At 43.0% G+C, this 23,956-nt stretch overlaps 1 protein-coding gene across 10 annotated transcripts in view; it reads right to left on the reverse strand.

Moving 5' to 3' along the window:
- The window catches only part of LOC135513920 (splicing regulator ARVCF-like), a 411,972-nt gene that overhangs the window by 254,618 nt on the left and 133,398 nt on the right, over positions 1–23,956 (reverse strand). For all 10 annotated transcript variants that reach the window (XM_064936936.1, XM_064936940.1, XM_064936939.1 and 7 more), the window contains exon 3: positions 5,392–5,501. The gene's annotated coding sequence lies outside the window, so the exon portion shown is untranslated. The remainder of the gene's footprint in view (positions 1–5,391; positions 5,502–23,956) is intronic.

Consider the following 23,956-nt stretch of genomic DNA (forward strand, 5'->3'; position numbering starts at 1 on the left):
CCTCTTCACAACTGTCTTGGTGTATTTGGACCATGATAGTTTAAGGGTGATGTGGATACCAATGAACTTGAAGCGCTCAACCCTTACAGCCCCGTCGATTAGAATGGGGGCGTGCTCAGTCCTCCTTTTCCTGTAGTCCACAATTATCTCCTTTGTCTTGATCACGTTGAGGGAGAGGTTGTTATCCTTGTACCACACGGTCAGGTCTCTGACCTCCTCCCTATAGGCTGTCTCATCGTTGTCGGTGTTCAGGCATACCATTGCTGTCGTGCCTGGCCGTGCAGTCATGAGTGAACAGCTTTACCAACTGACAACTTTACCTGGACAAGGACTTGCCGATGTCAAGCTCTTTCCAAAAGCCAAATCTCTGATGAAGCAAGCTAAATGACACATGCTTAGCTAGCTACATGCCAAATGGATAGGATACCTCACGTATCTGAAAATACAAGATCAATCGATGTTAACTGATCATGAAAAGCATGCAGTTACATGCTGTAAAGCTGATGATAGAGCTAAAAGTGGAATCATCTGACGTGCGTTTCTGACTACGCTCTTCAAGAGGTGACGATATTAAAAACAAATTGTTATAAAATGTATTTAACAATCCCTTGAAAACAGTATGTAGTTGTCAATGGTTTTGGCGGAGCTGGGGGTCTTCCTGCCCCAAAGCAGCCAAATCCAATGCTCTGCACTGTATTGTGCCGTTTTAATGATCACGACCTATACAACTCTAAAATGTAAAGGCAATGGCAATACAAGGCCTCTTGTCAATTCAGCATACATCATTATGAGTCCCTTCACTGTTTAGTGTTCAGCGTTGGGCATTCAAATGCACCTATAGCCACCCACATCCACCCTAACACCCCCTTGAGAGTATAGGACGAAGATGTTAAGCTAATTCCTGCTACTGATTTGTGAGCCTCAGCCCAACCTCCTGAAGTGTCATAAACCAAGGTTGGATTAGTATTGGTTTGCTTCATTAGCCTCCTCCAAAAGAGCTTTGAATGCTACATTAAGACGTTTCCAGTGCAAATGAATTAAGCCCCACTCAACCAGGAACAAAGAGAGAGCCTGGCTTTATATTACATTATAAAGGCACCCCCAAACCTAGACGTGGGATGGGCTGAGTGGGAAGGGGGTGTAGGGGAATCGGTGTCGGGGGGTGTATGGGTAATGGGGGGAGGGCGACGAGGGTAATTGAGTGAGACCATCAGTGCCCGGTATCCATCCAGAGACACTCACCTGATTAGGGAAATTTCTAACCTATGCACTTTTAGCTCTGACTGCCAATTCTTTCCTTCTTGTGCCCATAATTGCAGCATAATTCCTTGTCTAAAACCATATGATGCCCTTATGATAAGGGAGGTCTCAATGGCACAAAGGGCTACTTAAAAACACCTGCTCCTGTGTATGTTTATGTGTGTATGTGTGTGTGTGTGTGTTTATGTGTGTGTGTATGTGTGTGTGTGTGTGTGTGTGTGTGTGTGTGTGTGTGTGTGTGTGTGTGTGTGTGTGTGTGTGTGTGTGTGTGTGTGTGTGTGTGTGTGTGTGTGGTGTGTGTGTGTGTGTGTGTGTGTTGGGGGCCAGCCTGCCCCTCAGCCCACCTGAGCTCTCTGATGGATAATACATTTGAACAATTAGATGCCAAATTGGTGACATTACGGGGGCATCGCTCAGATTTAAACAAGCAGTGATTTCCAGGCCCTTAGTCTACATTCCAAATGGAACCCTCTTCCATTTGAAGTGCACTACTTTTGACCAGGGCCCATAGGGCTCTGGTAAAAGTAGGGCACTATACAGGGAATAGGGTGCCATTTGGGACGTAACCTTACTGATATTTCTTCAGACTGTTCAAAATGTCAAAGCCTTTACGTGGGAATGACTGACAGTCTTGTAGTGATTAATCAAAATGTCAGAAATTCAGTTTAGGCTTCAGGAACACTTTGGAGTCTTACAGTCTTTTAATACGTTGAATGGCTTGAAAATTGCTGGAATTATTCCCAAACATGAAGAAAACGTTACTCATTTTAATGGCATGGTGGTTTGATACCAAACACGACAATTTTACATTATGAGTTGAGTGTTGAGTTCTTCAACATTTTGTCTGAAGGAAAACTGAGAAAGCATGAGAAGACAAAATAACAGGGATGGACGGTAATGTTTTCATTTCAGACTCAAGAAGAAAATCTAAGTCTTTAATTATCATCGTCCACGGGAAAACATCTCAAGAGAAAAAGAAGATGGAGGAGAGAGAAGAGTGCTTCATTATTAGTATTGCGTTGCACAACTTTCTGTCAGAGTGAGAATGAAGGAGGGCTAGGAGAGCGTTAGACATGAATAGGTATTGGTTCTGGCAATAAAGCAGCAGCAGCAGCTACCAGGAACACATTGTCACTTCTAATACATACCTAATATTCTAAAAGGCATCAAAGGTGTGACGGTACTAACACAAGCCTGCCAGCTTGTTTTAAATAGCTAGGTAACAAAAGAACAGGTAATCTCGCTCATCTTTGAAGATTTACTCTTTCATCGAACCAGAACCACACCGTCACCCACCCCATCCTCAGTATCCTCACTGTCCTCTATGGAACATTAAAGTGAATGTTAATCCACTGTAGGATAAGCAAGGCTTAGAGAGGAGCGTGGAGAACCATTGCTGATTAGTTTCAAAAATGAAGAAGAGAATAAGCCCTTGTTTACCACCAATTTTCTTCTACCTTTTTCTTTGAAGCTCTTCTCTGTGTGGAAACTCAGAACCAGGCAGTCACACATGGACATTTAGACTTACAGTGAGGGAAAAAAGTATTTGATCCCCTGTTGATTTTGTACGTTTGCCCACTGACAAAGAAATGATCCGTCTATAATTTTAATGGTAGGTTTATTTGAACAGTGAGAGACAGAAAAACAACAAGAAAATCCAAAACAATGTGTGTCAAAAATGTTATAAATTGATTTGCATTTTAATGAGGGAAATAAGTATTTGACCCCTCTGCAAAACATGACTTAGTACTTGGTGGCAAAACAGTTGTTGGCAATCACAGAGGTCAGATGTTTGTTGTAGTTGGCCACCAGGTTTGCACACATCTCAGGAGGGATTTTGTCCCACTCCTCTTTGCAGATCTTCTCCAAGTCATTAAGGTTTTGAGGCTGATGTTTGGCAACACGAACCATCAGCTCCCTCCACAGATGTTCTATGGGATTAAGGTCTGGAGACTGGCTAGGCCACTCCAGGACCTTAATGTGCTTCTTCTTGAGCCACTCCTTTGTTGCCTTGGCCGTGTGTTTTGGGTCATTGTCATACTGGAATACCCATCCACGAGCCATTTTCAATGCCCTGGCTGAGGAAACTCCTTTTAAGAGGGTGCTCCTAATCTCAGCTTGTTATCTGTATAAAAGACACCTGGGAGCCAGAAATCTTTCTGATTGAGAGGGGGGTCAAATACTTATTTCCCTCATTAAAATGCAAATCAATTTATAACATTTTTGACATGCGTTTTTCTGTTGTTATTATGTCTCTCACTGTTCAAATAAACCCACCATTAAAATGATAGACTGATCATTTATTTGTTTGCAAATTTTTTCCCCTCAATGTACCAACCCAAATATGTCTGTTTACTCATACTTCCATAGAAAGTGTGCACTCCCAGGGTTCCTCAAGTCTCTCCACATATGGGGGAGGTACAGTTAGTTCTTGTGTGTATAAAGGAAAACCTCCTACCAGTACAGTCCTATATCGTATGAATCATTTCCTTAGGGTGGTTTTTAGTTGTTCAGTTTTTTTTGTAATTCTTTTTACCTCTTATGTTTGTTATGTCGTAAATATTCCAGAGTTTTTCCTGTGAAGCACATTGCGTTGCATTCCATGTCTGAAATGTGCTGTAGAAATAAAGCTTGATTTGATTTGCCCTCGGCACAATATTGTCAGTGAGCTATCATATGAGGCAGAATGTTACAGTGTGGCATCAAATAAGTTGATTTTGAATATGTGTTACATTATATTCAATTAGAGAGAATACACGTGATGCCAGTAATTACAGGCAAAGATGAAAGAGGAAAAAAATCCCTTTGTCAAAGAATGATGAAAAAGGAGCACATCTTTCAAAGAAGTGCTAGATATCCACATTGCAATTACTGTCACTTAAAGAACCTAAAACCACACTACCTACTTCAAACACTCAATTACACACAGTTGAACAGGTCTTTCGAAAGTGGACCGGAACAAATGTGGCCTCCTCTGTTTTCAAACACAGCGCAGTGTGAGGAACAGAAGATAGAACAAACACCTTTCAGTGGACAGATGTTCTTGGGTAGGTCATTTACAGATACAACCCAGTGAATTATTGAAAATGTAGCACGTCCCCTCAAGGAAAGGCTTTTAATTATCTTTACAGAGATATGAAAACATCACAAGAAGCAGCAACAACAAAATGTAGTCATATCAAATACAGAAGCAAAGGTACACAGTATTCCTCAGAGCCTCTGTCAGGTAATAGACTCAAGGATGTATTGAATTGAAAATAACTAAAGGCAAGAATAAAGGGAGAGAGAGAGGGAGAGTAAAAGACACAGAGAGAGAGAGAGTAAAAGACACAGAGAGAGAGAGTAAAAGACAGAGAGAGAGAGAGTAAAAGACAGAGAGAGAGAGAGAGTAAAAGACAGAGAGAGAGAGAGAGTAAAAGACAGAGCGAGAGAGTAAAAGACAGAGCGAGAGAGAGAGTAAAAGACAGAGAGACAGAGAGAGTAAAAGACAGAGAGACAGAGAGAGTAAAAGACAGAGAGACAGAGAGAGTAAAAGACAGAGAGACAGAGAGTAAAAGACAGAGAGACAGAGAGAGTAAAAGACAGACAGACAGAGAGAGTAAAAGACAGAGAGACAGAGAGAGTAAAAGACAGAGAGACAGAGAGTAAAAGACAGAGAGAGAGAGAGAGTAAAAGACAGACACAGAGAGAGTAAAAGACAGAGAGAGAGAGAGAGTAAAAGAGACAGAGAGAGAGTAAAAGACAGACACAGAGAGAGTAAAAGACAGAGACACAGAGAGAGTAAAAGACAGAGAGAGAGAGAGAGTAAAAGACAGAGACACAGAGAGTAAAAGACACAGAGAGACAGAGATAGTAAAAGACACACAGAGAGAGAGAGTAAAAGACACAGAGACAGAGAGAGTAAAAGACAGAGACAGAGAGAGAGTAAAAGACACAGAGACAGAGAGAGTAAAAGACAGAGAGAGAGAGTAAAAGACACAGAGACAGAGAGAGTAAAAGACACAGAGAGAGAGAGTAAAAGACACAGAGACAGAGAGAGTAAAAGACACAGACAGAGAGAGTAAAAGACACAGAGAGACAGAGAGAGTAAAAGACAGAGGGACAGAGAGAGGGGGGAGCTGCGGTAGCTACCTTTGATGTGTGTTGGGTCTGTCGGATGGCTGGGGAGTGGACTTGGGGCAGCTCTGTTAGAGTTGACAAGTTGCTATGATCCACGCTGGAAGATCTGTCTCATACAGCAGCTGCAGTGAAGAGAAAACAAGGACATGGGGAACGAAATAATCAACCATACCAACAGTACACCATTAAAATATTGCCTTAACAAAGTACAACCACTACTGGTTCACACACACACCTCAGTCTGTCACTCTACACTGCTCCCCCCCCACACACACACCCACACACAACCTAATTTGTACGGTAAATGGTCCCGACCGGTCTGAAAGATTAGGGAGTCTTTTCTGGCAGTAGATATAATAACCTGACAGGACGGGAGGGCACTGCTGCTGCTGGGCAGAGAGAGTCTTTGAAGGCTTCAGCAGTGATGAAATCAGACAAGTCCTGACATCCCTTAGCACTTTCCCTCTGCAGTGGTGCAGCCAGCATGGGTTCGATTACATCTGGATCATGACTCAGTTCCATTACATTACACATAAGAGTCATAGGATGAAGGCGTCTTCCGTGTGGGGTAGTTTTGTTAAGAGCCCCGATGCTCAATCTGAACATTGACATGCGCTAATTGCAGAAAAGGTTTTGGAAACATGAGGACCTTATCTTTCATATTAGCGGTTAAAGGTTCAATTGATACACACCTTGTTAGGGTTAGTGTTCCCACACAGCCATATCTCCATGTTACAGCGCTTGTTTACGCAAGACAGAGGTGACCACCTGTGCTCATTAGCTATCTCGGGTGCTCTAAACACCTGTGTGTAACGGAAGATGGCTGCCAGAAACATGTTGTCACTGAAAAATACTGTCGGCTGCAGCTGTGATAAAGCAGGTTAAAACAGTGTACCTGTAACTGTGATAAAGCAGGTTAAAACAGTGTACCTGTAACTGTGATAAAGCAGGTTAAAACAGTGTACCTGTAACTGTGATAAAGCAGGTTAAAACAGTGTACCTGTAACTGTGATAAAGCAGGTTAAAACAGTGTACCTGTAACTGTGATAAAGCAGGTTAAAACAGTGTACCTGTAACTGTGATAAAGTGTAGGTTAAAACAGTGTACCTGTAAGTGTGATAAAGCAGGTTAAAACAGTGTACCTGTAACTGTGATAAAGCAGGTTAAAACAGTGTACCTGTAACTGTGATAAAGCAGGTTAAAACAGTGTACCTGTAACTGTGATAAAGCAGGTTAAAACAGTGTACCTGTAACTGTGATAAAGCAGGTTAAAACAGTGTACCTGTAACTGTGATAAAGCAGGTTAAAACAGTGTACCTGTAACTGTGATAAAGCAGGTTAAAACAGTGTACCTGTAACTGTGATAAAGCAGGTTAAAACAGTGTACAGTAAGTGTGATAAAGCAGGTTGAAACAGTGTACCTGTAACTGTGATAAAGCAGGTTAAAACAGTGTACAGTAAGTGTGATAAAGCAGGTTAAAACAGTGTACCTGTAACTGTGATAAAGCAGGTTAAAACAGTGTACAGTAAGTGTGATAAAGCAGGTTAAAACAGTGTACAGTAAGTGTGATAAAGCAGGTTAAAACAGTGTACCTGTAACTGTGATAAAGCAGGTTAAAACAGTGTACCTGTAACTGTGATAAAGCAGGTTAAAACAGTGTACCTGTAACTGTGATAAAGCAGGTTAAAACAGTGTACCTGTAACTGTGATAAAAGCAGGTTAAAACAGTGTACAGTAAGTGTGATAAAGCAGGTTGAAACAGTGTACCTGTAACTGTGATAAAGCAGGTTAAAACAGTGTACAGTAAGTGTGATAAAGCAGGTTAAAACAGTGTACAGTAAGTGTGATAAAGCAGGTTAAAACAGTGTACCTGTAACTGTGATAAAGCAGGTTAAAACAGTGTACAGTAAGTGTGATAAAGCAGGTTAAAACAGTGTACAGTAAGTGTGATAAAGCAGGTTAAAACAGTGTACCTGTAACTGTGATAAAGCAGGTTAAAACAGTGTACCTGTAACTGTGATAAAGCAGGTTAAAACAGTGTACCTGTAACTGTGATAAAGCAGGTTAAAACAGTGTACCTGTAACTGTGATAAAGCAGGTTAAAACAGTGTACCTGTAACTGTGATAAAGCAGGTTAAAACAGTGTACCTGTAACTGTGATAAAGCAGGTTAAAACAGTGTACCTGTAAGTGTGATAAAGCAGGTTAAAACAGTGTACCTGTAATATGATAAAGCAGGTTAAAACAGTGTACCTGTAAGTGTGATAAAGCAGGTTAAAACAGTGTACCTTTAAGTGTGATAAAGCAGGTTAAAACAGTGTACCTGTAAGTGTGATAAAGCAAGGTTAAAACAGTGTACCTGTAAGTGTGATAAAGTCCAGGTTAAAACAGTGTACCTGTAAGTGTGATAAAGCAGGTTAAAACAGTGTACCTGTAACATCTTGATAAAGCTACATTCTAACAATGTAACTGTAAGCATTTGATAAAGCAGGTTAAAACTCCAGTGTACCTGTAAACACTGATAAAGCAGGTTAAAACAGTGTACCTGTAAGGGGCCCTGTGATAAAGCCAGGTTAAAACAGTGTACCTGTAAGTGTGATAAAGCCGTGTCCTTTAATTTCTGATAAAGGGTTTGGGATGAGAATATGATAAAGCCTTAAAGGGTGTCCTGGGTTCGATAAACAGATTAAAACGTGTACCTTGAGTGTGATAAAGCAGGTGAAAACAGTCTGGGACAAACAGTTCAAAAGGTGAGCAGGTTAAAACAGTGTCCAGTAAGTGCTGATACCAGGTTAAAACAGTGTACCACTACTGTGATCCTAAAACTGTACCTGTCCATAACAGCCCAACAGGTTACATTAGTTATCACACTGCTCACCACTCAACCCTCTCCAGTCATAGCCCAGGTTACATTAGTTATCCACTGCTCACCACTTAACCCCCTCAAGTCACAGCCCTGTAGGTTACATTAGTTATCACACTGCTAACCACTTAAAACAACCCTCTCCAGTCACAGCCCAGGTTACATTAGTTATCACACTCCTGTACCACTCAACCCTAAAACAGTGTCCAGTCACAGCCCAGGTTACATTAGTTATCACAGTGTCACCAAGTGTGATAAACCCTCTCCAGTCATAGCCCAGGTTACATTAGTTATACACTGCTCACCACTGTACCCTGTCCAGTCACAGCCCAGGTTAAATTAGTTACCAACTGCTCAAGCACTTAAAACCTCTCCAGTCACAGCCCAGGTTACCTGTTAGTTATCACACTTAACCACTCAACCTGTCCAGTCACAGCCCAGGTTACATTAGTTATCACACTGCTCACCATAAACCCTCTCCAGTCACAGCCCAGGTTACATTAGTTATCACACTCAGTCACCACTCAACCCTCTCCAGTCACAGCCTTACATTAGTTATCACACTGCTCACCAAGCTTAAAACAACCTGTCCAGTCACAGCCCAGGTTAAAACACTGCTCACCACTCAACTGTAAGTGTGATAAAGCCACCTGTAACTCATAAAGTCACAGCAGGTTACATTAGTTATCACCTGCTACCACTCAACCCTCTCCAGTCACAGCCCAGGTTACATTAGTTATCACACTGTGATAAAGCTCACCACTCAACCCTCTCCAGTCACAGCCCAGGTTACATTAGTTATCACACTGTGATCACCACTCAACCCTCTCCAGTCACAGCCCAGGTTACATTAGTTATCACACTCCTCACCACTCAACCCTCTCCAGTCACAGCCCAGGTTACATTAGTTATCACACTGCTCACCACTCAACCCTCTCCAGTCACAGCCCAGGTTACATTAGTTATCACACTGCTCACCACTCAACCCTCTCCAGTCACAGCCCAGGTTACATTAGTTATCACACTGCTCACCACTCAACCCTCTCCAGTCACAGCCCAGGTTACATTAGTTATCACACTCAGCATCACCACTCAACCCTCTCCAGTCACAGCCCAGGTTACATTAGTTATCACACTGCTCACCACTCAACCCTCTCCAGTCACAGCCCAGGTTACATTAGTTATCACACTGCTCACCACTCAACCCTCTCCAGTCACAGCCCAGGTTACATTAGTTATCACACTGCTCACCACTCAACCCTCTCCAGTCACAGCCCAGGTTACATTAGTTATCACACTGCTCACCACTCAACCCTCTCCAGTCACAGCCCAGGTTACATTAGTTATCACACTGCTCACCACTCAACCCTCTCCAGTCACAGCCCAGGTTACATTAGTTATCACACTCTCACCACTCAACCCTCTCCAGTCACAGCCCAGGTTACATTAGTTATCACACTCCTCACCACTCAACCCTCTCCAGTCACAGCCCAGGTTACATTAGTTATCACACTCCTCACCACTCAACCCTCTCCAGTCACAGCCCAGGTTACATTAGTTATCACACTCCTCACCACTCAACCCTCTCCAGTCACAGCCCAGGTTACATTAGTTATCACACTCCTCACCACTCAACCCTCTCCAGTCACAGCCCAGGTTACATTAGTTATCACACTCCTCACCACTCAACCCTCTCCAGTCACAGCCCAGGTTACATTAGTTATCACACTCCTCAACCACTCAACCGCAGACAAAGATAAGCGATTCAGATGGTATACAGATCCCTTGTTGTAACGAATACTCATGGAAAAAAGGTATAGATTCACACGTAGAGCGAGGCAGGTGTTCATTTTGCCTTCACAGAAGGCAGGAATCGTGGTCACAGACAGGCAATGGTCATACACAGGTAGGCAAACAGGCAGGTGAATCAAAACTAGGACAGAAGGCTATAACTGGTTCTCACAAACGAGCTAGGAAAAGGCTTAGTAGAGTCAAAACGAACAATACCTCACAAAGGCACAAACAGAAAGAACTGAACTAAATAAGGAGTTGATGAGACCAGGCAAGTAACTAACACAGGTGAAATCAATGAACAAAAATTAAAGACAAGGCTTCGTTGAAGAACACAACGAAACAGAACACAAGGTTGACTAAGAAAATAAATACAGAACCTTACACTTAGAATCAATACTTCTCACAGTCTATCCTGTTAGCACTAAACCCACTGCCAACGCCTTTTGAACATTATGTGAATTTAACATTTTAATATGTCTGCACTTCTTTTACGTAATGTCCCTGTCTATCCTTGACTTTCAAGTCTTTTTAACACAATGACGTAACACACCTTTTGCCACACAAGAATCTGTCCATTTATGACACACCACTACCACGACTTCTCTGTCACCCCGAACATCTCCATCCTGGCACTGCAGCTAACTGAAGAAATCTCATGTATATTAGAGCCTGATACTGTACTGACTACTGCCTTTCAATCCATTTCAGTCCTACATTATGCAGAGCCTTGCATATTCTATCACAACTTGTCCCATCACCCCACACCATTTGGAGGAGGCCCCAGTGTAATTTTCTGATTAATAATGAATGGGATGTGGCCTAGGCTGACTGAAATGGTGTGCATCCCAAATGGCACCCTATTCCTTATATAGTGCACTACTTTCGACCAGGGCCCATGTGGCTCTAGTCAATAGTATTGCACTATAAATGGAATAGGGTGCAATTTGGGATGCATCCCCTGTCTGAGGATGGCTTATTATCTAGCCGCTTCTCTGCAATGCAGTGTTATCTGGGAGGGGAGCTGGCAGGTAAGAGTGGCCAAGCTTGATCCTCCTCCCTCCTCCTCTTCCTCATCTCCCTGGTATCAGAGTGATGGATGAGTAGAGAGAGGTAGTGGGGTGTGTGTATGTTGGTGTGGGTGTGTGTGTGTGTGTGTGTGTCACCAGGTAAGCAGTGATGCAGAGCCCTCTGTTCAGAGAAGAGTGGCTCAATTAGAGGAGGAATAGAGAAGGAAACCCCACTTCTCTGCACAACCAGGCCTCCTAAACATCATATAAAATAGAATCTATGTCAATAAAATGGCAACTATGTAAACACACACATCTAAATGTTTATTTAAATACAACAGTGAACATGTTTCTACAGTGGGCTGAGTAAACATACCAGCGTGAATAGCATGCTGACAAGCAAATCGGACCACATCTAATATTATCCTGTACTGTACCAAGTGGAATAGGAAGCCTCATCGCGGGTTTTGTGGACCCTGAATGAGCTCACTTCATATTTATATTTCAGTCATTTTGCAGACAATCTCATCCAAAGAGCAATTAGGGTTAAGTGACTTGCTCAAGGGCACATTTACATATTTTTCATCTAGTCCGCTCGGGGATTCGAACCAGCGACTTTTCGGTTTGTGGCCCAACACTTTTAACCGATAGCCCATGTTCCTCTGTGTCAATGAGTCAGGTTTGGGTCAGGTTTGGAAAAAAATTACATTCTGATTCCCCCCAATTTGAGGATGCTGAGCATTCATCCAAGAGCTGACCTCTATAAGAGAGAGAGAAGAGACTGGGAGGTAAAAAGTCCTTGCAGCCAGGCAAGCCCATCAGAACTTAGTCTATGAGGTGGACGGAGACAGAGAGACTAACTGAAAAAGCCCCGCCGGAGAAAATATTTCCTACCAAAACAAAGAGGCAGAGCTCTCAAAACTCTGAAGGATTGTGGCAAGGAAGAGGAAGTTGACATGACAGGGATCTTTGGCCCAGAGTGTTAGAGGACAGCAGAGGCTACATCAGAAGTAGAGATGTATCCTTCCTTCCTTCCTGGTCTCATTGAGGCAAGTTTACCACTCTGTTGTTTCCACCAATCCAGTAGCAGAAAGAGATAAATCAATGTTTCCACTCCAAGCCACTCTGTCTGAGATTGTTGCTTGATTACACCACAGCACAACTCGCCTCTCTGACACAATACTCCTCAGAGGTTCATGCACACAGAATTAATCAGGGGAGAATTATGATAACACTTGAGGCTCTATGTCTAAGGTGAAAGAGTTCTAGATGTTAACGGAGGCTCTAGTTCTAGGATGAATGAGTTCTACATGAACACTGGAGGCTCTAGTTCTAGGGTGAATGAGTTCTACAAGAATACTGGAGGCTCTAGTTCTAGGATGAATGAGTTCTACAAGAACCCTGGATGCTTTCGTTCTAGGGTGAATGAGTTCTACAAGAACACTGGAGGCTCTAGTTCTAGGATGAATGAGTTCTACAAGAACACTGGAGGCTCTAGTTCTAGGATGAATGAGTTCTACAAGAACACTGGAGGCTCTAGTTCTAAAGGTAGTGCCACTGTAAATAAATATAGTTCAGAAGAAAAATCTTAAAAGCTATACTATAATGTCATAAGGGAAAAACACTTGCACTACTTTTGGTTATATTACTCTAAAAAAGTGATTTTATGATATCATCCTATTGGGGATAATATCGGTAACCCAGAACCAAATATTGCCTCCAGCCAGCTTCTGGATTTGGTTCTCCTTTGAGGATGAGCTCATTTGGTACAGAAATAGGAAAAAAGGTTGAAACTTGTCCCTGAAACGGACCGCAACAGTCACAGTATAAAACCAGGACAGAGGTCAGTGTCTTCAGAACAGCATTCATCATTACACACACTTCAAAGACAGCATAGGGAGTCTGATCACACACTGATTAGACAGCAATGGTGGAAGACTGACTGACTGCAATGTGTGTGTGTGTTAGGCCCCCCAGGGGTGTGTGCTTAGTCCCATCCTGTATTCCCTGTTCCAACCACAACAATGTATGACTCCAACACCATCATCATAGATTGCTGATGACATGACGGTGGTAGGACTGATCACCGACGGCTATGAGGCAGCCTATAGGGAGGAGGTCAGAGATACGTCAGTCTGGTGCCAGGACAACAACCTCTCCCTCAATGTCAGCTAGACAAATGTGTTAATAGTGGACTACAGGAAACGGAGGGGCGAGCACGCCACCATCCACATCGATGGGGCTGTAGTGGAGCAGATCCTCAGATCCTCAAAAGGTTCAACAGCTGCACCAATGAGCATCTTGACTGGCTGCATCACCACTTGGTACGGCAACTGCAAGGCACCGCAAGGCCCTACAGAGGGTAGTAAGTACGGCCCAGTACATCACTGGGGCAAAGCTCCCTACCATCCTGGACCTATACACTAAGCGGTGTCAGGAGAAGGCTCAAAAAATTGTCAAACTCCAGCCACCCAATTCATAAACTGTTCTCTCTGCTACTGCACGGCAAGCGGTACCAGTCTGTAACCGACAGGACCCTGAACAGCTTCTACCCCCAAGCCATAAGACTGCTAAACAAGACCAAGCATGTGACAAATACAATTTGAGTCCGTCCGTCCGTCCGTCTGCGTGCGTGCTTGTCCGACCACAGCAGGCCGGTTGTGAATTCATTCCAGCTCCTCGTTATCTTCTAGAACAGATGGATGATGAGTCTCCCTGATGTAGAAACTTAGCAAGGGGGAGTTTTAACACGCTGACAGTTTGAATAAAAGATCCCCACTGGGATTTGTGCATGACAGGGAAACCTAAACCTTGTACTCTTCAATTATGTGACACCTAGTACTGCAGCCCAGGAAGGCTTGTGCAGGGCTCTGCTCTGCTCTCATCCATCCAGAAAGACAACGGAGGGAGGGAAACAGGACTTTATCTCAGGTGAGAATGAGAAATAGAGAGATGTGTCAACGGCAGCCAGGAGATCAAACGCTGCTGGGAGGACATTATCGTTTACAGGTCTGTGTCCCAAACGCTACCCTATCCCTTATATAGTGCACTACTTTTGTCCAGCCCTGGTCAAAAATAGAGCATTATATAAATAATAGACAATAGGGTGCCATTTGGGATGCATCCTAGGTCTATTCCTGGTGGTGCAGAGATGCCAAGAGGACTGGTACTGGCACGCTGTCATAACATTACATTAAAGGTGATGAGGGGGGTTCAGTCTAGGGTTGGTTTTCAGAGATGGGTTTTACAGTTCATTACACCACACTAAACATGCTTTGCGTCAATTACAGTCTAATTAAGAAGGACATATTGTTAGCATTGGCGAGCAGATATGAGCTCTGTCTGAGGGAGGAAAACAACAGATTAATTGTTGAGAATCTTAAGTCTAATCAGAGTTAATCACTGAAACAAACAAGTGAGGTCAAGGGAACTGGAGCCTGAAAGTGAAGCTAAAGGCTATAGGGCATTTTACTGCATGTGCAGAGAGTGTGTGTGTGGTGAAGGTTGTTATGACGACCACGACACAGACAATGGCATATCCTGTCATTGTTTAATTAGCCTCGGGGGAAGGGGGAGCAGTCATCTCAAACAGAGATAAGGGTGTGACACACGTGTCTCCACCTTTCTCCTTCTCATCTTAAAAATAAAATATTTTCTAGCCTACTGAGAAAGCAATTACTAATCACCATTGAACCCTTTAACAGGAGTTGAGCGATGGGTTCAAGCCAACAACTATTGAATTTCACCCCAGGGCCGGGGCAAACTAAAAGGAACTCAGCCCAATGTAATTGGCTACCACTTTCACGCTAAGAAAGGATCTATTTATAGAATGCTGGGTAAGTCACCATTTCCTGATCTGGGCACGGAAAGGAGAGGAGAGGAAAGGTAGCTCCACTGGCATCAACAGCCATTTTCTGTAAACCACTGGTTACCGGAGCACAAAGCAAGATGACGGCTCGTAGGAAACCATGGTGCTTTTCACAGCCCTGACTGTATGTATTTTTAACCACACACTGTAGGCCTATGTGATTCGTTCTTCTAGTCACATGTCATTGCACTGGCAGGTTTCCTTTCAATCCCTCTATAGAAAAAAATAAAGTCCTGATCATGAGATTCCCAGACGTAAATCCAGGTAGTCTCACATTCAATTATTTGAGTTCGGAGTTTCCATTCTGTCAGAGTAATTCAGGAGCACGGAGAAATAATGGAATTCCTCATTCAAATAGGAGTTCAAAAAGAAATGGAGGCTTTCATAGAATCCATTTGACATTGTTCTCAGATAGCTGGAGCCAGTGCACTACAGTATATAGGAAATAGTGTGTCATTTGGGACGAAGTTAAAATGACCCCATGCTGCACAGTAGGTTCTAAAAAGCACGACCTGGTAAAATACAGCCTGAAAATAAATGCTGTCTGACTTTATATCAGAGCTCATTGACACATCGCTTGTATTGCTTTTATACCAGGCATATTTAGGTCCTCCATTCAGTGGCTAACCAACCATAACAAAATAAGTATGTACAGTGTATTCAGACCCCTTGACTTTTTCCACATTTTGTTACGTTACAGCCTTATTCTAAAATCATTTAATTATATTTTTCCCACATCCATCTACACACAATACCCCATAGAATTTGTTGCAAATGTATTAAAAATAAAAAACAGAAATACCTTATTTATATAAGTATTCAGACCCTTTGCTATGAGACTCAGAAATTGAGTTCAAGTGCATCCTGTTTCCAGTGATCATCCTTGAGATGTTTCTAGAACTTGATTGGAGTCCATCTGTAATGAATTCAATTGATTGGACATGATTTGGAAAGGCACCTGTCTATATAAAAGGTCCCACTGTTGCCAGTCCATGACAGAGCTTACCAACAACGACGAGACGGCCTACAGGGAGGAGGTGAGGGCCCTCGGAGTGTGGTGTCAGGACAATAACCTCACACTCAACGTCAACAAAACTAAGGAGATGATTGTGGACTTCAGGAAAGAGCAGAGGGAACACCCCCCTATCCACATCGATGGAACAGTAGTGGAGAGGGTAGTAAGTTTTAAGTTCCTCGGCATACACATCACAGACAAACTGAATTGGTCCACTCACACAGACAGCATCGTGAAGAAGGCGCAGCAGCGCCTCTTCAACCTCAGGAGGCTGAAAAAATTTGGCTTGTCACCAAAAGCACACAAACTTCTACAGATGCACAATCGAGAGCATCCTGGCGGGCTGTATCACCGCCTGGTATGGCAACTGCTCCGCCCACAACCGTAAGGCTCTCCAGAGGGTAGTGAGGTCTGCACAACGTATCACCGGGGGCAAACTACCTGCCCTCCAGGACACCTACACCACCCGATGTTACAGGAAGGCCATAAAGATCATCAAGGACAACACCCACCCGAGCCACTGCCTGTTCACCCTGCTATCATCCAGAAGGCGAGGTCAGTACAGGTGCATCAAAGCTGGGACCGAGAGACTGAAAAACAGCTTCTATCTCAAGGCCATCAGGCTGTTAAACAGCCACCACTAACATTGAGTGGCTGCTGCCAACACACTGACTCAACTCCAGCCACTTCAATAATGGGAATTGATGGGAAAGGATGTAAAATATATCACTAGCCACTTTAAACAATGCTACCTAATATAATGTTTACATACCCTACATTATTCATCTCATATGTATACGTATATACTGTACTCCATCATCTACTGCATCCTTATGTAATACATGTATCACTAGCCACTTTAACTATGCCACTTTGTTTACATACTCATCTCATATATATATATACTGTACTCGATACCATCTACTGTATCTTGCCTATGCTGCTCTGCACCATCACTCATTCATATATTTATGTACATATTCTTTATCCCCTTACACTGTGTATAAGAAATTAGTTTTGGAATTGTTAGATTACTTGTTGGTTATTACTGCATTGTCGGAACTGGAAGCACAAGCATTTCGCTACACTAGCATTAACATCTGCTAACCATGTGTATGTGACAAATACAATTTGATTTGATTTAAGCACACAGGCAAGACAACGCAGGAGTGGCTTTGGGACAAGTCTCTGAATGTTCTTGAGTGGCCCAGCCTGAGCCTGTGTTGTGCAGCGATGCTCCCCATCCAACCTGACAGAGCTTGAGACAATCTGCAGAGAAGAATGGGAGAAACTCCACAAATACAGGTGTGCCAAGCTTGTAGCGTCATAACCAAGCAGACTCGAGGCTGTAATCGTTGCCAAAGTGACGTCAACAAAGTACTGAGTAAAGGGTCTGAAAATTTGGTATTTTTTATAAATTTGCAAATATTTCTAAAAACCTGTTTTTGTCTTTTCACTATGAGGTATTGTATGTAGATTGATGAGGGGGTAAAAACAATTTAATCAATTTTAGAATAAGGTTGTAACAAAATGTGGAAAAGGTCAAGGGGTCAGAATACTTTCCGTATGCACTGTATGTATGCAGCGCATTATGAAAGTATTCAGACCCCTTAACCTTTTCCCGAAGCCACTCCTGTGTTGTCTTGGCTGTGTGCTTAGGGTCTTTGTCCTGTTGGAAGGTGAACCTTCGGCCCAGTCTGAGGTCCTGAGCGCTCTGGAGCAGGTTTTCATAATGCATCTCTCTGTACTTTGCTCCGTTTATCTTTCCCTCGATCCTGACTAGGCTCCCAGTCCCTGGCACTGAAAAACATCCTCACAGCATGATTCTGCCACCATCATGCTTCACCGTAGGGATGGTGCCAGGTTTCCTCTAGACGATTCAAGGTTGGGTAGGTTACTTTTTAAATGTAATCTGTTACAGATACTAGTTACCTGTCTAAAATTGTAATCAATAACGTAACTTTTGGATTACCTAAACTCAGCAACAAAATTGGATTACTTTCAGTTAATATTGGATAACTAACCCGTAAAACACATAAGCAAAAAAAGATTATTGTAAATTATTGCAGGATGTTTGAACCACACATTGAATAATGCCGGCATTTATTTGGGTTGAAAAACAATTGAACAACAGGAAAACTGCAGTGTGGCATTATTGATTTGGGTAGCATGTTACTCTGAAACCATAGAAGTTAGCAACAACCCTGACAGGGAGCATCTTGTTATGTTGGGTTACAGAGTGCAACTAGCTTTCAAATCGTTTTTCTTCTTCTTTTGATTTAGTTAGCTAGCAGGCTATGTAGCCCAGTGAATCTCTCCCAACTATCAACAACTATTTATCTTAGTTCAAATAGATTTCATTAGTAAAATTGTTAACAAATTAGCACAATAGCATATTTGCTACGATAACTTGCTCACTACATTAGCTAGCAACCGACAGAGCAACCTTAAGAGAGCAGCATACCACATAGTGTAGGAGAGTTGGCAAGCAAATTAGCAAACTAAACAGGCTAGCTAGCTCTGAATTCTTATAACTATGCCGGAATATTTGTAACATTGTGAAGACAACCAGTCTGTCTCTAGAGACTTGCTAGCTAAGCAAGCTAAGCAAGTGTTTCTTCAGGTTCAAAGTCGAGTCTCTGGATGTTGACAGCAGCTTTACCGAGGGCTAACAGTTTGCATTGAACTGTTTCATTCCCTTTTCATCTTTGAACACAAATTGTTCTTTGAAATGCCATCCAAAAAAATGCACTGTGTTGGCGCACCATACCATTCTCTTTTGTGACCATGTGTGTTGCTCCGGCGGAAAGATCAAAGTAGCACTTTTTTGGTTAACGACTGATGTTAATATGGAAGGTAATTAAGAAAACAGGCAATTGTTTCATGGTAGAAAAAAAATGTATGCAAACATCCCTTCTAAATTTGAAAAAATCCCACAAGTAATTATCTACATTTTCAAAAGTATCGGTAATCTGATGACATTATTTTTGCTGGTAAAATTACGGATTACGGTTACAGGTTTTTGTACTGTAGTGTGCAGTTTTAATCCATTGTAATCCTGCCAGATATGACGCTTGGCATTCAGGCCAAAGAGAACAATCAGACCAGAGAATCTTGTTTCTCATGTTCTGAGAGTTCTGTAGGTGCCTTTTGACAAACTCCAAGTGGGCTGTCATGTGCCTTTTACTGAGGAGTGGCTTCCGTCTGGCCACTCTACCATAAAGTGGTTGGTGGAGTGCTTTAGAGATGGTTGTCCTTCTGGAAGGTTCTCCCATCTCCACAGAGGAAATCTGGAGCTTATTCAGAGTGACGACTGGGTTCTTGGTCACCTCCCTGACCAAGGCCCTTCTCCCCCAATTGCTCAGTTGGTCGGGTGGCCAGCTCTAGGAAGAATCTTGATGGTTCCAAACTTCTTCCATTTAAGAATAATGGAGGCCACTGTGTTTTCACCTCCCTGACCAAGGGAGGTAAAGGGTGGCTACTTTGAAGAATCTACAATATATAATCTATATATATATATATATAAATAAAACATATACTTTTTTACTACATGATATCCATATGTGTTGTTTCATAGTTTTGATGTCTTCACTATTATTATGTAGAAAATAGTAAAAATAAAGAAAAACCGTGGAATGAGTAGGTGTGTCCAAACTTATTAGTGGAACTGTAGTGTGCAGTTTTGTCACACAACACAATGCCACAATTTTGATGGCGCGTGTAATTAGCATGCTGACTGCAGGAATGTCCAAATTGCACGCCCAATTTTTCAGTTTTTGATTTGTTAAAAAAGTTTGAATTATCCAATAAATGTCGTTCCACTTCATGATTGTGTCCCACTTGTTGTTGATTCTTCACAAAAAAATACAGTTTTATATCTTTATGTTTGAAGCCTGAAATGTGGCAAAAGTTCGCAAAGTTCAAGGGGGCCGAATACTTTCGCAAGGCACTGTATCTATAGCTGCATGTAGCTGGTAGCTGGTAGCTTGCCAGCTAGTTAGCTCCCAACTCTCAAGTGTATTTAAACTAACATCTGACCATCTCGGAAATATGAAGTTATTTCAGAATGAAAAGTTAACTGGCTAGCGCATCATGCTTTATGACATTACGTTAGTGTCAGGTATGCGTAAATGGCTGTAAGGGAGTCAGGTGCAGGAGAACAGATATTGGGGTAGCAAATGGAGCCTTTTATTTAGGCGAACCAAAAGCACATGGCAAAGTGAACACGAAATAACAATACGGGTTAACATAACCCAGCGCAACAGACTAACGTGCGCACAACATGAAACAGAATAAACAATACCACACAAAGACATGGGGGAAACAGAGGGTTAAATACACAACACATAATGAGGGAAATGAGAACCAGGTGTGTGGGAAAACAAGACAAGACAAATGGAAAATGAAAAATGGATTGGCGATGGCTAGAAGACCGGCGACGTCGACCGCCGAGCACCGCCCGAACAAGGAGAGGTATCGACTTCGGTAGAAGATGTGACAGTTAGATAATGTTTTCACTTAATGCATGTTTGTTGCATTCTCCCTGGTGCACTCGTTCGATTCGTGAACTGGCTGCTCATTCTAAATATCATAATCTAATCTGTCCGAAATAGTGGCCGCCTGTGTTCATCTGGTTTTTGACATGCAACAGTGAAATAGGTGTACTTATGCTTTTATTCAAATGCACAGATTACTTAATAATATATATACAAAAGCATATGGACAATCCCTTCAAATTAGTGGATTCGGCTATTTCAGCCACATCCGTAGCTGACAAGTGTATAAAATTGAGCACACAGCCATGCAATCTCCATAAACAAACGTTGACACTAGAACGGCCTTACTGAATGGCTTAGTGACTTTCAACGTGGCATCGTCATAGGATGACACCTTTCCAACAAGTCAGTTCGTCAAATTTCTGCCCTACTAGAGCTGCCTTGGTCAACCGTTTATGCTGTTATTGTGCATGTGCAATGCCAATTGACAGCTGGAGTGGTGTAAAGCTCGCCGCCATTGAACTCTGGAGCAGTGGAAACACATTCTCTGGAGTGATAAATCTCGCTTCACCATCTGGCAGTCCGACAAACGTATTTGGGTTTGGCGGATGCCAGGAGAACGCTACCTGCCCAAATGCACAGTGCCAACTGTAAAGTTTGGTGGAGGAGGAATAATGGTCTGGGTCTGTTTTTAAAGGTTCGGGCTCGGCCACACGCTACAGCATACAATTACATTCTAGACAATGCTATGCTTCCAACTTTGTGGAAACAGTTTGGGGAAGGCCCTTTCCTGTTTCAGCATGACAATGCGTCCGTGCACAAAGCGAGGTCCATACAGAAATTGAGATTGGTGTGGAAGAACTTGACTGGCCTGCACAGAACCCTGACCTCAATCCCTTCGAACACCATTGGGATGAATTGGAACGGCGACTGTGAGCCAGGCCTAATTGTCCAACATCAGTGCCCGACCTCACTAATGCTCGTGGCTAAATGTAAGCAAGTCACCGCAACAAAGTTCCAACATCTAGTGTTACAGGTGCAAACGGAGGACCAACTCCATATTAATGCCCATGATTTTGGAACAAGGTGTTCGAGAAGCAAGTGTCCACATTCTTTTGGTCATGTAGTGTTATTTCCCCAAGAAACTACCAGTAGTTTGAAAACTTGGAATAATATTTCTGTCATGCTGCTTTGTTGACAACTCCAACCACCACCTCATCCTATACAGTTTTAGTCAGGGCCTGTATTCACCAAGCGTCTGAGTATGTGTAGTGATCTAGGATCAGCTTCTGTCTTATTTATTATGATCTAAAAGGCTAAACTGATCCTAGATCATCACTCCTACTCCAAGACGCTGGGCCCTTGGAGTCTCCATCACATGCCTTAATTTGACAGAAACAGATTGAGGTGGGCATTCAGAGTGAAAACCAGGAGGAAGGCAGAAGGATGGAGGGATGAGGGAGAAGATGTAGAGGAATTCTCATGAATGTTTCATGGATATTATTTTTCTTCCAGACGCTGTGCTTCTTCTCTGGATAGGGAGAGGCAGACAGACAGTTCTGCTAACTGACTGATGAGTCAGTCTGCTTCTGTCATGTCTCTCCTTTACTGAACAGACTCGGGGCTTTATGCTTTCAGAATCACTAATCCCAAAACTATTGGGAGCAAAACAAAACACCTATTTGGAGGCCATGCATGAATGTCTGATTCGTATGAAAAATTGCCTGCAACTGAAAATCAATTCAAGCATTCTGTCTTGTGGTGTGGGAAGGTTGATGTTCTGTACCTTACCCCAGGAACTCCCTGTTACAGATTTGATTGAGTAGAACCTACAGTCCGGGCCAGCTTGAGGCTGCCAATACATCTCAGTAATGGCCAAAGTTTTATAGGTACAATTTACAGCCACTGTCAGGGCTTTGGGACTTAGCCTGGACAGCGCAACAATCAAAACCTTGTTCCCCAATAGAATCATTCACTGTTTCATGCCAACTACAATATACACTGAGTGTATAAAACATTAGGAGCACCTTCCTAATATTAAGTTGCACCCCCTTTTGACCTCAGAAGAGCCTCAATTCATCAGGGCATGGACTCTACAAGGTGTTGAAAGGATTCCACAGGGATGCTGGCCCATGTTGACTCCAATGCTTCCCACAGTTGTGTCAAGTTGGCTGGATGTCCTTTTGGTGGTGGACCATTCTTGATACATATGGGAAACTTGTGTGGAAAACCCAGCAGCGTTGCAGTTCCTGACACCAACCAGTGCGCCTGGCCCCTACTACCATACCCTGTTCAAAGGCAGTTCAATCTTGGTCTTGCCCATTCACCCTCTGAATGGCACACATACACAATCCATGTCTCAAATGTCTCACTGCTTAAAAACCTGTCTCCCCTTCATCTAAAACTGATTAAAGTGGATTTAACAAGTGACATCAATAAGGGATCATAGCTTTCACCTGGATTTATCTGGTCAGGCTGTCATGGAAAGAGCAGGATGTTCTAATGTTTCGTACACTCAGTGTATGATATCATTCAAATAGTCTATAATGCTATTTGTTATTCCAAAAGCTATTCTGGAGATACAACGACACCATAGACCTGCATTGAAGAAGAAATACTGTAACACCACAGTAATGAAGCTGCAAACACCCCCAGGGCCTTTGTACCAGAACGTTGGCGGTAGTCCCATGCTGTTGTCCTCTGATTGGCGTTTCACAGTTTGATGGAAAGCGGGAGATTGCGCAACAGGCAGTACATGACAAGTACACCACAGCTGATAAACCACAGGCCATGAAAAAAAGGAGAAGAGGAGACCATCAGAGTCGACGGAGGGAGAGAGAGAGAAGGGAGAGAGGGAGGCCATCAGAGTCGACGGAGGGAGAGAGAGAGAAGGGAGAGAGGGAGGCCATCAGAGTCGACGGAGGGAGAGAGATCAGAGTCGACGGAGAAGGGAGAGGGAGGGGAGGCCATCAGAGTCGACGGAGGGAGAGAGAGAGAAGGGAGAGAGGGAGGCCATCAGAGTCGACGGAGGGAGAGAGAGAGAAGGGAGAGAGGGAGGCCATCTCCATTTGGCAGACGTGTGTGATTTCTAAATACCACTCTCCCTCCCTGTGACATTGACAGAACAAACCTGGAACTTCAGTTGCAACACAACAACAACGAGTTTTAGCACGGGCTGCCAAAGACATGGTGCCACTGATGAACAACGTCAAAAACAGCAAGAATGTACCAGGGTACACTCAGCTGAAAACAGGAAATACAATGTTACAGCAAAGACTGTGATCTTCTGTGAGTCTATAAAACACTGAGCACATTTCTCCTTCTTATCTTTCATGATAATTACTTCTTAAGCTATTCAAAGATGGGAGAAATTCTCAGAACTATCTTGGAGATTTAACAGCGATCCCTTGGCTCGGGCGTGTGGGGTGGAGCAGGCAGCCTGCTCAGGAACACCAATTAATAACTTAGCCTTGTCAGTGGAGTCCCATGACAGAGATGAGAGACTTATCAGGGACAGCATGGGGAATACCAAAC

Source organism: Oncorhynchus masou, chromosome 25 (assembly GCF_036934945.1).
Source record: "Oncorhynchus masou masou isolate Uvic2021 chromosome 25, UVic_Omas_1.1, whole genome shotgun sequence".
NCBI classification, from domain to species: Eukaryota; Metazoa; Chordata; class Actinopteri; order Salmoniformes; family Salmonidae; genus Oncorhynchus; species Oncorhynchus masou.